At 38.3% G+C, this 14,030-nt stretch overlaps 1 protein-coding gene across 11 annotated transcripts in view; it reads left to right on the forward strand.

The window, feature by feature from the left end:
- The window catches only part of MBD5 (methyl-CpG binding domain protein 5), a 147,648-nt gene that overhangs the window by 73,641 nt on the left and 59,977 nt on the right, over positions 1–14,030 (forward strand). For 9 of the 11 annotated variants that reach the window (XM_055811879.1, XM_055811881.1, XM_055811884.1 and 6 more), the window contains exons 3-4: positions 7,736–7,869; positions 11,803–11,994. The gene's annotated coding sequence lies outside the window, so the exon portion shown is untranslated. Of the gene's footprint in view, positions 1–7,735; positions 7,874–11,802; positions 11,995–14,030 lie in introns of all 11 variants that reach the window. The other 2 variants (XM_055811875.1, XM_055811878.1) reach the window with 2 other exon arrangements.

Below are 14,030 nucleotides of genomic sequence, written 5' to 3' on the forward strand. Positions count from 1 at the left end.
TACAAACCACTGCAGTGAGACAGGCTGCCAGAGCTGAGGAGGGCCTGGTGGGGCAGAGAACACCGCAGCCCAGGTCCCAAGGCAGCCCTGCCTGCTGCCTCCCAAAAACTCTTGGCATGAGTACTTACAGCCTTGCAACTTGCTGAATACAGTGGGATGGCATCTAGCTTTAGAAAACAGGCTTGGGCGTAGGTTATCCTGATTTTTGTGATGTCGGGAGACCCAACCAGTGGCCCAAGCTAAGCCTGCCAGCAAGACCACTGTGTGTTGCTTAGTCATTTGCTTGGCAATAATCTCTCGGTGGCCGAAATCTTACCTCTGGGGAGGTGGTTCTTCACGCTGGTGGGGAGATGGGTCTGCATCTGGCTGCGGAAGGTGGTGGGACTGCAGAGGGCCAGCCGGCTTCTGAGGAGAACAGTTCCTTAGTGTCAGCCTGGAAAGAAGCAGGGAACAGATGTGGATTAGGAGAATTGTTTTCATTCCTGCTTCACATGAACAAACTACCAGCTTAGGTATTTGTATATCTTTAGGTTTTTAACTGAAAAAGTCTTCTATGACTAGAAATGCTTCCATATCCGTCACTTGCTTAAACTAACCTACGGCCGTGTCCATCAGTAATGTTCTCCACCATCTGCAGCTCCCTCGGATTAGCTCTAACACCAGCAACAATGTCCTTGGAGGAAGGTGTGTGCTTTCCTTATTATGCTTCTTTAAACTGGGTGATACACTGGGACGCGTTTTCCCCTGATGAGACTCCACAGAGATAGTAAAGAAATGGAGAATCCTGTATTTATAATCAACATACCATATGAAACATATGATGCTTTCAAGCATTGAAAGAGGCTGCCCAGGGAGGTGGTGGAGTCCCCTTCCCTAGAGGTATTTAGAAGATGTATAGATGCGGTGCTTAGCGATGTGGGTTAGTGGTGGGCTTGGCGGCGCTGGGTTACTGGTTGGACTCGATGATCTTAAAGGTATTTTCCAACCTAAACAGTTCTATGATTCTGTATCCAGAGGATGAGTAGCAAATGAGTGAATTCAGCTGGTGTTGGAGTGAGATGCGTTACCATGTTTAGGAGAGGACTGCAGTAGAAGATGAGGAAGTTTCAGGACTGTACTAAGTGTGGGTTGTCTACCTGATGTGTGTGGGCAATTAGATCCAAGAGCAAAAGTGTGGTTGGAAGAGGAAAAGATGAAGGAGCAAGAGGAGTTGTTGGTGAGAGTGCAGGAACCAGCTTTCCAGCAAAAGCCCTGAAGGCATCACAGCTGGTTCTGCCAGAGGTAGCAGGGGAGACATGCAGGATTTGCACTTTGCTCGTACGTCAGTAACAAACTAGAGGAACTGAGGTATACCCACCAAGCTCGATCCCAACCGTCATCCTGCGCTGGAGAGCATGGTTTTCATGGCCTGAGCAGCACGACACTCTCAGGGTCGGAAGCTGCAGGGATCGTGGCAGGTGTGCCCTGCTCTGCAGGATCCTTGCTGAGGGCAGCCCAGAGTGTGCACTTCAGTGAGTGGCTTTCTCATTGACCCTAGGATGTTTCTGTGCTATGTTAGGCGTAGGCTATTGTCAAATCACTTTTCGCTGGATAAAAAAATGCAAAATCTTTGCTTTTTTAGTAATCAGATTAAAATTATGTCTTCCTCTGCTGCCAGCTTTCTGTGCCTTTTTATTTGATTCTTGGATTAGGGCTTTTTGTATTTTCATAGGTTATATAATGTACATGTTATGTGTTTATATAAAACATTATATAGATGTTAATATTTTTGCATTTCATTGTGAGTCAGTGTTCAAAGTGGAGTTCAGGAAAAAATTCAGCCCTGTCAGATTCTGCAGCAGGAACAGTTATTTTTACGATCACAGCGGTGGCCAGAACAATACATGATATATGTATCAATACTTGCCAAAGGTCACCATAAAGCTTCTAAATTAGTAAATTCATTAAGACATCAAGAGCTCTTAGATATGTTTATATATTAACTATTGTTTCAGGCATTTTTTTCTCGTCTCTGGCCTTTTCACAAACTCATAAGGCTTCAGAAAACCTTGCAGCAAACAAGTGAGTGTTATTAGCCTTTTAAGAGGATGTGTGCATTTTTCCCCAATGACATTCAGTACATTTGTCATTAATGCAGTTTAATAATTTTTCACATGTCTGTTTGGCCTTACTACTGCTTGCAGCAGGTGATATATATATTTCTAAAAATCAGAGGAATGTTTGATGATTTAATACCATGGTGCTTATAAATACCTTAAAAACAGACTTCATAAAACCTATCAAAGCTTTCTGAAAAATTTTTCAATCCTAGGCTAAAATTTTAGAGAATTTTGATCTCTTATCTATGAACAAGATGGATATTTTTAAAATTATCAAACAGATTCAAATAGTAGGGCATTTATATAAATATAGACTTAGTAGTGATCCAATGTGAATTATATTAAACTCAGTGGGAAACCATCTATTAACCTTGGCAAGAATAGAATTACAATTCCAGAAACTGAATTCTGCTTTAGGAGTCCTGTGTCAGGGGATTATTAAAATACCGTCCTGATACTTTATGAATGAATTGGACAATTAGTAGTACTAATTAGTAGCAACGTCACTTTGAAAGAGCTGCTTAGAGGAAACACAATGATAAATATTCCTCAGTGGTGAAGGAGACTGTCTTCAGCAGGCAGCGTGGTACGTGTTAGGTAGTGAAATGAAATTCCTTTGCTATGTAAATTTATTTGAACTTTCTCAGCCTTTCCAGTTTCAGACGGGATACTTGCTGTAGTATACACTGTCGAGGCTTTTCTGTAGCTTGACAAAATTTAACACCTTGTAAAGCGCTGCTGAGATATTCAGTAATGAAATCTGTGTGTAAGGTAACGGTGGGTATCATTTTACTGGAAGATTAACACCCTCTAGCCACGGAGAGACGTAGAAGTAGAGAATGTGGAAAGTGTGAGTGCTACGGTGATGGAGTTGCTTACGTCACTAAATAAGCAAAGAGTGAAGCTCAGCGCATTAAAGCCATTGGCACTGCAGTCAGTAGTGTTTAAGTCCCTGACCTCCCTTAAGGTACTTCCTCTTCAAAAAATTTAGTTAAGAGAGGATTGTGAAGCAACAACCTCTTTTGGGTTTTTTTCCGGTTTTGGTTTTTTTTTTTTTCTTCTTAAGAATTCTCCAGAATTTCTTAGCTTCTTCAGAATTTCCAGTTATCTCATACCAGAGCACTAACAATGGAAAAAATATTTATCTGTGATGGTGTTCATGTGCCTGGGTGGGATGATACCTTTCTATGTGAACTCTAGATGGACAACGTATTACTTCAGGTACAGGAGAAAACAGATTTCTCTGCCACCAGCATTGGTCGTAGCCTGAGTCCAGACCAGAATTAAATTGATGGAAGAAGTCTGTGCTGGATGCCAGTTGTTGAGTCGTCCCCCTGTCAACTGCCATGGCAGCATTTGGCCTGCATGAGAGTTGAAAATAATCGAGATGTGCCAGTTATGGAAAATTGTGCCAAGAATTTTTAAATAAGGAATAACACTGTTTAGAAAAGTTTATGTTATTTTCTTTTTGGAAGATTTAATTTTAAACAATGGTATAATGTCATGTCTAAAAGAAGACACTTTATTATGTGATGATAAAGTATCATGAGGCAAAATTATAAACTGTTAGTGTGCTTGCTGCATTAAATTTCTTCTTTCCTAATGAGTTGGAGGCTTGGCATAAGCGATTCATCTTAAAGCCCAGGTATGCTTTTCTTCTGCTCCTTATGCTGTTGGTATATTTATTCAAGCATTTGTGCAGGGCTTTGGCTGCTTATACCATGTTCTTAAAGGAATGGAAAAGCATAAAATCTTGGTGTCAACATAAATATATTTCTATAAAATAATCTGAATCCAATTATAGAAATTGGTGGGTTGAGTTACCTCTTGCCTGTGAAGGAAGTCTTCCAACACAGTGTGGAAACACAGGAGCAGCTGGGGGGGCAGGAGGAAAGTGTGGTTGAGCTGTCTTCAGGATAAAAGTTGTGCGTCGCCTGTGTCTGTTTACATGGATGCTAATAGAATGCACATAACACTTGTTACTGACCTTGAAGCAATTTGTAAATATGCTTTTGAGATTCTGTTTCTTCAAGTAGTATATATTACAAAGTACAGGAGCAGTTAAAAGTCATAATTCAGGATGACTGACCCCACTGTCAAAGTCTCTGTTAGTTTCCAATGTCAAGATACAATGCAACAGACAAATGAAGCTGTGTACAATATTTTCATGTGGGGGGAAATGGGGGGACTGTGTGCACTTGGTGATGGTGGAAACAACAGCATTCCTATCAAAAGGAAAATACTTTAAAAAAATAAATTAAATGTTTGACTATTACCAAGTTCTGTCATGGATCTTTCTTCAGTGGGTGGTAGCTGAGTTTGCATTTGGTTGGTGGAAAGATTGTTTCTCTCTCTTCTTGGGGTTATTTGATCAAATGTGTTCACTTCAGGGTATTTATATTTTGTATGTTAAGGCTTTATGTTAGCCATAGAAATCAAGAAGAAAAGGGATTACCATTGTCCTCTCCCTTTTAGGATGGCTTTTGTCCCGATAGCGGGCTTTTACGCACCTTCTGAAATACCACTGTGTTTCAGGGCAAGACAACTACAGAAAGAAATTCAGTTCTTTCTTAGTTTACAGTAGTAATGACTAAATAAGGGGGTTTTTATTAATTCATTCTTTCATACCTCTAACAACATTTGTTTAGGAAAAATAAGGAGGGGAAAAGACAAATTCATATTATACAGAACCAAAATTATTTGTTTATCATCTCAGTTCTCATCAGCTTCACTGTTATCTCTATATTAAATTAAAGATCAGTGAAGGAGAAAAGTAGATTACATTTCCATTGTGAGCTAGAAAATAGAAATGCATGTACAACAGGTATGCAAAGTAGCTAATGGAAATAAATCACAAGTTTTTAAAACGCTGTTACAGATGAATGAAAATGATTTTTAAATTATTCATTAATTTTTAATTCTAAGATGTTTTCACAAAACCAAAATAAATTGGAATGCATGATTATTTGAGAGAACCTTTCGTTTCCATAACTCACGGGTCCAAATCTTGAGTATTAACTTCATCAAAATATCAAGAACAAGGAAGCAGAAAACATATTACTGTTTAATGTACAAAATACAGGCAAATGCTTGCCATAGCAACCAGCACTTAGGTGCGACGAGTGCTGTGGTACATGGGCCTGCACTGTGCTTACCTCTTTATTACCCAGGTTTGTACATGGGAGTGATTTTCTTCATAGTTGGAAACTGATCTATTTGTCAATTTGATTGTTTTCCTTGGGTTTTTAAATTGCCAGGTGAAGATTGCATGTATGCTGTTTCTGAATAGTAGCATGCACCTTTCCTGTCAAAACCAAGGCTTTTTATAAAATAAAAGTCTTTTCATGGTTGTGAGATATATTATTAGTACTTGCCACTTTCTTTATGAAAGTATCAGATATGCAGGATTTATAGCATTGAGACTATTGACTAAACTGACGTCTCTGATCTTCTCCTCTTGCAAATTAAAACTCCATTTCTTTTTTTCCCACTTGTAACTGGAGACAAAAAAAAATATTATTCTTTCTTACATCTTCTCTGTTCAAAGCTACATCGACTGAAATGACACCGTTGCCAAATCTGTGAAAAATGTTAGTATGTTAGCCTTATAGCTATATATCACATACGTAAAACAAATATGTTAGTATGTTAGCCTTATAGCTATATATCACACACGTAAAACAAATGTGTTAGTATATTAGCCTTACAGCTATAGCTAATTTTTGAATTAGCTTCTCTGAAAGACCTGCCTGTTATTACTCTATTTCTCCTAGCTTTCATATTTTTCACTTGGTATATTGTGTTGTTAGGCAGTTAAAATGCATTTTTGAAGTTATATTAATATGGCCAACTTGTTGTCATACAAAAAGAACAGTACCCTTGGAAAAGGCCATATGTTCATGCAAAGGTAGTCTTGGAAGGTAGGATATGTGCTTCTTTTTTTCTTATGCCATCTGTTAGGTTCTAACTTCATTTTCTCTAGATACCCTGTCTAGCAAATATTCAGCTAATAGATGTGAATTCTAATCAGTAAGGAAGCAAGATTATTATTTCCAACAGCTTCATGACGACTTTAGTCAGGTCCTCAGAACAGATTTTTTGAGACAGGCCTACCTGCTCTTTGGTACTATAGCAGTTGATTTAGAATTAGGATCGTACATTTTGAATATGTAGGCAGCTAAATACTACTTTTATTTAAACAATGAAGTATGCTGAGGGCCTCCTATGAAAACAGGAGGTGAGAAGGTATTTTCAATACTGCAGTACTCTAAAATAAAATAAATGAACAAACATACTGAATTTCTCCAAGCACTTTGGACTGGCATAAGCCAAATTCACTGCTGCTCTTTCCACTTCAAGTTACTCGTTCCTGTACACATGCCACTCCTTCCTAAGCATCTAGTCCGGCACAAGCATTCCTCCAGGCACAGAGATTAGGGAACTGATCTAGGTTAAGACTAATCCAGCAGAAATAACACAAATCGGCTCCCTTATCTGATTCACTGGACCAGTGTTAGCCTCTGCAGAGGAGAGGGAGCAGCATCCATCTGCAGTGCCTGGCCTGGAGCAGGAGGAGCCCTTTAGCTGAGGGTTGAGTTCTGCACTCTGTCATGAGTAAGGGGCTACACCTTGGGGATTTCCTCCTGAAGAACAGTCCCAAGTTCCGGGAAAATGAAGAAGCAAGGAAAACCTCTGGTGTCCCCATAGTTTTCAAGCTTTCTGCTGAGGAGCTAGCAGGGCCCTCATTTCAGCCAGGTCTTCTGGATTGATCGAGCTTCCAGGTCTATGCTGGAGAAACCTGAAAACCCTGTGATCCCTAGTGTAATCATGCAAAGATATTTTCACCAACTGTTTTGTGCAGGTTATACAAATAAAATGAAATAACAGGTTCTGTTTAGGCTGAGCTCATGATTCTCCATCACATGTTCAAGTCACAGAATTAGTTCTAGCTGTGCCTCTTTTAGGGGGAAAATCTGCAAGGCATTTTAGGGAAAGATGCCTGCAAGTCTAAAATCTACTTTTAATGCTATCTAAGCTGCTTTGGTTTTTTATGTTAATGTATATGTGTATGTGTGCGAGTGTATATATAGAGGGAGGTTTGTATATAAATTAGTTATATATTTAAGCAGAACCGGGCATCTTTCTGACTATTTTAGATCTCTGAAGTTTTATTGTGAGATCTTCTCAAGAATATCTCATTAAAAAATGTTTTTAGCCATTTTCCAGCTGAGTGGGCTCTATTTCTGTAGCCTTAAATTCTGTACAAGTGTAAAGCAGTGGAGGGTACGGCCGGAGCTGGAGCCTGCCCTTGTCAGTACGGTGTCCCTCTGATTTTGCGTTTACGGTCAACAAAGAAGGAGAGATCCTTCTAGAGGGCAGTTCCGAATATAGCTGTGGTTAGGATCAGCTTAGATTATTTTAAATTACACTTTGGACTCTACCTTTTTTCGCTGACTACTGAGAGCGCCTGGGTAAACTCCCCGGTTTTGTTCACTGTTTGCTTTTCTGAACGCGCCTGCCGTTTCAGTGCAGCGCAGCAGTCTGTTAAAGAACCCGTGCGGTCTGCGTGAAGCGCGGGTATTGGTACCCTGTCCTTCTGCAGATCTTGTTTTAGTGCAACATGTGTTTTATTGCAGGGAGAAGAGGCTTTATCACAAGAAAACGGGCAAAGAAACAGAAAGACTTGAAGAAACAGCACTTAATTCTTCCCAAAAATTCAGAGACCCACCAATACCTGGTGGATTACCTCCACCAGCCTTCCTGATTTGAGGTAGGTGAGTTCTCACTTCGCCACTCTTCCTGTCGCATATATATGGATTGTAAACACAGTGATTTCAAATTTTAAGATTGTTTCTTCTGTTTTATTTGATGCATCAGAAAATAATGGTGGGCTTTTAGTAGGCTGGTGTTATAGGCAGTGTTGTTTAATCTGGTGGTAATGTAGTGCCACCACTAGAAATTAATGATACCGCATTTATTTTCAGTATTATGCAAGATGATGCAATTACTAAATATGATTTTGTGTGACTTTTCCACTTAACAAAATAAAAATAGCAATTCTTGAAAATAAAATAAGGCAAAGTCAGACCGCATGCTTATAAACAGGTCTCTTAAGTTTTTTCCAATATTTTCCAGGACGGTGCCCATGGCTCTGTTTTGGAATTAACTCTTCTGGAGTGTTTTTCAGTTATGCTACAGGGTAAATGAGAAGAATAACCTAAGAAACAGCCAATAACCAAGTTGATTTGTTTAGAAGAAATATATTTAAAACCTACCTGAAGAAAAAGGAAAGCTGGCTGACTGCCATTCTCTTTCTCTACTTACTTGTAGACTTACTTTTCAACACGGTTGAAAAGTTACTGAGTTTTTTTCCTGTTACTGGAAGGTCATTTTTTGGTATTTTTCATTTTTTCTTACGAAAAGTAGAGTATCTTTAATTTTAGATACATCAGATACTATAGTTGTAAGAATATTGTATGTATCTTAAGAGATTAGATGGGGACAGGATTTTTTAATCCGTTAGCACAGACTTGTTATGTAAATAGAAAGCTCACAAAGCAAACGAGGCAGTACATGCACTGGAAAAACAGATGTCTCTTCCCCAGCATCGCATTCACCAGTAGATTCCTGCAACTTGGTGAGAACTCATTGGGAAGTTGATCGTTACGGATGTGTACGTGATCGACAAATAAACACGCTGTAGTAACTGTGTTAAGTCCTGTACTTACCTCTGAATGATAAACTGGTCATTTCCCACACAGCGCAGTGCTGTTTAATAACAGGGCAGTCCGTGACAATCACCTTCTTAGATTAAATAGCCAACTTCAGAAATTTAAGTGCTTTTTTTTCAATGTCAAGTGTCGGGTTTTTAGTTGAAAAAAAAAATATGTTGCAGGTTTTTTTACAGACACTTATTTTTAATTCCTTTTCACAAAACCTGGTAGTTTCTAATGGGCAAAGAAAGATAGGAAGGCTGGTTAAAAAGAGAATGAGAACAAGAGTTTCAGGAGGGGAAAGGCAGTGCAGAGCCTATTGAATTAGCCACAAAAATTCTCTTGGCTCACCATATAGGAGCCTTTTGATTATTACCGGTAGTCTATGCTTAGTGTTTGTAAAACTCTGTTCTGTAGCTGGTCATCGATCTCTGTGGTACTAGTATTTTGATGCTAGTAAGTTTGTAAGTGGCATATGCATCATTAAGGCAGTATCTGTTTTTTCAGCAGAGACTTTAATTACAGCTTTGCTTACATGTTTCCATTTCCGTATGCTCAGTATGGACAATTTTTATCATTAACTTATTATTGCTATTTTATTTAGATAAGTTCAAAAAAATCAGGTTCTTTGTTTGAATTCATTTTAATAATGCTTTCTTATAGATTTCTCGAGGCCTTTATTAGGAGCTTCTTTTACTGATGCTACTTCAGTCCTTGGTACTGTCCACATGACCTAGTTATTTTAAGCCTTAGTATGACTTAGGTTTCATTCTTGGGCTATTTCATCCATCTATTGAAATGGTTTCCAGTAAATTAGTTTTACAGTGTTAGCTGTGTTTAGCATTATATGCACAAGGGAAGTTCTTCATAAAAATGTCTCTTATCAATACCTTTCAATGTGCTTAAACATTAATAAATAATTTTATATGAAGAATATAATATCCATAGTTAAATTACTATCTGAAATATATTTGTATGCAGATTCTTTAGTGGCACGTTATACCATCTATTTGTTTTGTTACTGTAAAAATAAGCTGTGTTGTGAAACCATGGATACTTCTTTATCTCTAATTTTATGAATAACCTGCGTAAAAATGTTCATTCCTTGAATCATTTCATGCAGCTTATATACAGTGGAAGGAATTTAAGAATTTCTGTCATTCCTACAATGGAAGAAGAAATTCTTGTATTTAAATTACACCATTTATATGTTGGATTTTAAGATTTGGGATTTCTGGAGTAATTTAGAGAACATTGGCATTCAGTTGCTCAATAAGCTGAAGTAGTAGCTAAAGCTCATTGGTAAGAGCCTAACCTTGTGGGTCCTGTGGACACTTCACAGGAGAAAGTTCAGTGTGTCTCAAACTCTTACGAGATTTTTATTGTTCTCCTTTCACAGTCTGTCTGACTTTGTCAGGACATAACCTTTCCTGCAGCTCTGTCCACTGAATGCTCCATTTCTCCACTTGCTAAAATGCAAGTGTTTTTTTTCTAGTCATATAAATTCAGTATTTAGAGCCCTATGGCTCCTTGTATTTATAAACTTAGGATTTGGGCTGTTCAACAAAGTTGTTTAACCCTTTCAACTACTGGGAAGAGGTTTTATTTTACCAATAGTAATAATATTGATTTTGTTGCTACATGTGTTCTATTTTGGTTTTATTTTAATCATCTTAATAATATCTATGAGCTGGATGTACCTTGTTATTAATCTAGGTACATAAAAACATGCAGTATTAAGAACAGGTAAGTCCTGTAACATTCAGAAGCATTAAATGTATGGTGTTTAAACATGGAAGCTTTCCGGTGCTCCAGTCTTTAAGAAAATCTGAACATGTATTCCTAATTTTATGGGGGCATGATTTTCAGAGTGGTATTGGTTGGAGAAGAATTTAGGCAAGTTAATTTTTCTTCTAAGTAGTTTGCATATGAAAAAACCGGTAACGAAAAGCTCTATGGGGTTGGTAAATGCAGTCCCAAACAACCAGGACTCTTTCGTACACATTTTTACAAAATGCTGTGCCCAGATTTTGCCCTTAAATTGGGAAGATGCTGATCAACTCAGTTAATTAGTGTTACTAATAAAGTTAATGAAAGCCAAATGGCAGGTCATCACTAAGAGAGCAAAAAGGTTTTGCTTACGAACTTAAGTAAGATATTTTAATAATCATAGTAAATGCTGTATTTGGTGTTTGTAGCTAATGTACTTTATGTGGCTGATGTGCTTATATCCTATTTGTGTGGCCTATCTGCAATTTTTTTGTTTTAAAGTCTTACAGTTAACTCTTTTGGATATGCCTTTAACGTAATGGGATCCAATCCATTTCACCTGTAAAAGAACTGATTAACTGACTTAAAGTCGTGCAAAGACTGCTAACTCCTTTCAGTGTCAGAGAAATTGAAATGGGCGTAATCAAAGCTTAACTAACTCAGCCGGTGGAGGGCTGCAGGAACATTTAGCTGATGATTCGGAAAGAAATGGCTCAGTAACAGGCAGATGTTATGGAATAACCCAGGTTCTGTTTCAGCTGGGGGTTCACCAGTTCCGTGTACCTGTGCAAAAGACACATTTAATAGCTCATCAGCAGTGCTGGTGGAAACTTTTACATAACCAAGGCCATTTGCAGTAGTGTAACTGCAAAGCCTAGAATTTTGCCTCTGTAGTCAAAGGTTTTTAGCATGCATCAGTACAACTCAAGTTGTCTGAAGAAGTGACCTTTTATGTATGCATACTAGTTCTATCATAAAAACTCATCTACTCATTTTTACAGAAATTACTCTCTCTTCTGGACAGTGAACTACCATAATGTAGTAAAAGGTACATTTCTTATCAGTTCCAGTCAGAGCCATCCTACCCTTCTTTAAAAGCAAATATTATTACGGTTTATAAGTTTATACTACAAAGTAATTGAATAAGGGCTTACGAAGCAATCAAGTGAAATAAAAATGTGGTTCATTCTTTAATTGAAATAATGCAACTGTCTCAACAGATGTAACGTGGGGTGCAAGAGTTCCTCAGATGAGGGGTGTAGTAAGACAAGGAGCCAGCCTCAATGGACATAGCCCATTACCGAGATCCAAACAGGAGACTGTCTAAAGCAAAGCTGAAAGCGCATCAAGAATTTTAAGAAGCCTAAAGATCCCCAAGGTAACTAGAAGCAAGACCATGAGAAGTAATGTAGGTAAGTATTCAAAATAAATCGGTGCATTTATTAAGCTGAGAAACTTTTTATTTTTTGATAGTTTTATGCTGTGGTAGTAAAGTTTGTTAGAAGATGTATTTCAAGTAGCGTAATACAAAAGATTTGAGCCAATACTGAAAAAAATTAAACAGAAGAACCGCAGACATCTTCCAACATTTAATGGTGCTGAAGTAGAAAAGTAAACAATTTAGCAATTCATATCTTTGTACACGATAGACAGTGCACCCATACGTGGACCTTTTTGATAACAGAACAAAGAAGAAAAAAACACTCTTGACCTAGATTTAACAGATTGTATTGAAACAGCATATGAAGCACAGTATTTTAACGGTAAGAAAATTACCGGTTTGTGACAGTGTGATTCATATGGAGTATTAGTCATAGTTGGTAGTAATATATTTTGACATAATTAAACAATAGAACTCCAGTTATCTGTTTCAGAAAATATGCAGCACCATTCTTGACCTAGATTATATTGTAGTAGGAAAGTATAGCTGCCTTGTCCTGAGATGAAGCCAGAACTTTACAGTAAAATACAAAATGAAATGCTTTTATTCTTACATGTTTTCATAAGGTTATACCATGTCAACAACCAGCAGATAGAGAAAAAGAATGTCCTAGGAAGCTCAAACAACATGCTAGGAAACTGAGCTATAAATACCAGGCTAATTCCATAGCTTTAAGATTTCTCCAAAGCTTTTTTAAATCCCTCCAGAAAAGACTGAAGAGATCCCTAATCTGAAGTGCCCCAGTTGAAGAAATGTGTGTGGGTTTATTTTTAAATAAAATTATGTTGATCTGCAGTCGATTGTTTGGACATCTTAATGAGTCAATGTAGTATCTCTACTATATTTGTTGCATCAAAATAAGGGGTTTAAACATTTTTATTCTTATCAGCACTTCTTCAGAGAAAATACAGAATTCTGTCTGATAACCTCTGAACCAATAGATACGGTATTCCCACAGAATACTTGATGTTTGCAACTCCTTTTGAATCTGTTTTTTGGAGAGCTGTCCCTTTCAGTAGAGAGAGCTAACAGAAGAGTAGTCTTCTTTGGTAGGATTTTATGCAAATTTGGGAAATATTTGGGGGGGTTTTCTTTTGCATTTGTAAATTGTTCCTATGGAACCTAACATAGCTATATTTAAAATCATTTGCTTTTCTGGCTTCCATACTTAATATTCTAAATTCTAAAAAGCAGGCTTTCAGATTTGATGGCATTCGAAGGAGGATGTATGTTATTCTCATGTTGTAATTTAATTTGGTGAACCTGCAACGTGAACAGGTTCTAAGACAAGTGTCTGTAAGAAAAACTGGATTGTGAGATAAGTGAATTGCTGAGTGTGTAAGAGAAGGGATTCTTTTATCCATAATGTTGGGTGAAAAGATGTATACGCTTGTATTTCTGAAGCACTGTGTAATGTTTCACGTTGAAGTTATCAAAACCAGTAGCTGGGGATGTCATGAGACAGAATTATCGTGTAACCATAGAAAGATACTGGTTGCAAGGGGCATCTAGAGATCACATGGAACAGCTGAGGTTGGAAGGAGCCTCTGGAGGTCATCTTGTTCAACCCCTCTGGTCAAGCGAGGTCACCTAGAGCAGGTTGTCCAGGATCACGTCCAGACAGTGTTTGAATACATCTGCAGATGGAGACTCCACCACCTCTCTGGGCAACCCATGCCAGTGCTCTGTCACCCTCACAGTAAAAAAAGTATTTCCTGATGCTCTGATGAAACCTCCTGTTTCCATCTGTGCCTGCTACCTGCTGTCGCAGAATCCCAGAATGGCCGGGGTGGGGAGGCACCTCTGGAGATCACCTAGTGCAGCCCCCAGCTAAAGCAGGCTCTCCTAGAGCAGGGTGCAGAGCCACATCCAGGTGGGTTTTGAACGTCTCCAGAGAAGGAGACTCCATAACCTCTCTGGGCAGCCTTTTCCTATTACTGGATCCACTGAAAAGAGCCCGGCCCCATCTTCTTGCACCCTTCTTTCAGGTACTCATACACATTGAGA

This window comes from Falco peregrinus, chromosome 8 (assembly GCF_023634155.1).
Source record: "Falco peregrinus isolate bFalPer1 chromosome 8, bFalPer1.pri, whole genome shotgun sequence".
NCBI lineage: Eukaryota > Metazoa > Chordata > Aves > Falconiformes > Falconidae > Falco > Falco peregrinus.